Source organism: Psammomys obesus, unplaced genomic scaffold (assembly GCF_907164565.1).
Source record: "Psammomys obesus unplaced genomic scaffold, mPsaObe1.curated_primary_1811, whole genome shotgun sequence".
Classification (NCBI taxonomy): domain Eukaryota; kingdom Metazoa; phylum Chordata; class Mammalia; order Rodentia; family Muridae; genus Psammomys; species Psammomys obesus.
In genome coordinates, this window is record NW_026596162.1 from 12131360 (window position 1) to 12132123 (window position 764).

The following is a 764-nucleotide window of genomic DNA, read 5'->3' on the forward strand; positions in this document are numbered from 1 at the left end:
GTGTGTGTGTGTGTGTGTGTGTGTGTGTGTGTGTGTGTGTGTGTGTGTGTAGGAAAGGAGGCTTCAAGAACTGTGCAGGCAGTGACAGGTTCAAACAGAACCCTGCATCCCCAAATTCTGGCACCTTTGTCTTTTCTTTCAAACATTTGTTATCTATACAGCATTCTGCCTGCACGTGTGGCTGTGCACCAGAAGAGGGCACCAGATCTCACTAAAGATGGTTGTGAGCCACCACGTGGTTACTGGGAACTGAACTCAGGTCCTCAGGGAAGAACAGCCAGTGCTCTTAACCTCTGAACCATCTCTCCAGCCCAGCACCATCTTCTTATCACTGTCAGGTGCTCAGGGCTCTGCTTTCCTCTCTCATCCCCCCCCCCCCCCCATCCCTCTTCTCATGAAGTCCAGCCTGCTGGCCGTTCTCTGTCTACTGCTTTCTCTCCCTGCTCTGGACTCTTCCAGATGCCTTTGACTAGATTCTCCCTCCTATCTAGAATAAAAAGTTCTCCTTAGCTGTCCCTTGGAGTGGTCATGTCCTCATTTTGTGTTCGAGATTCTCCTGAGCTGTCTGTAGATGTAGGTATGAGCATCTGTTTCTTCATTGTTCTGTCAATAGTCTGTTGTATCCACAGTGAATTCTAAAGAACTGAGTCATGTATTTTGCTCTGGAAAAAAAAAAAAAAAACTCCTAATTTCAGCCTGTTTTATCTGGTTTCCTGGAAGTCATTTCCTAATAGCCAGGCACTTGTCTACTTCTGTTTTTCATT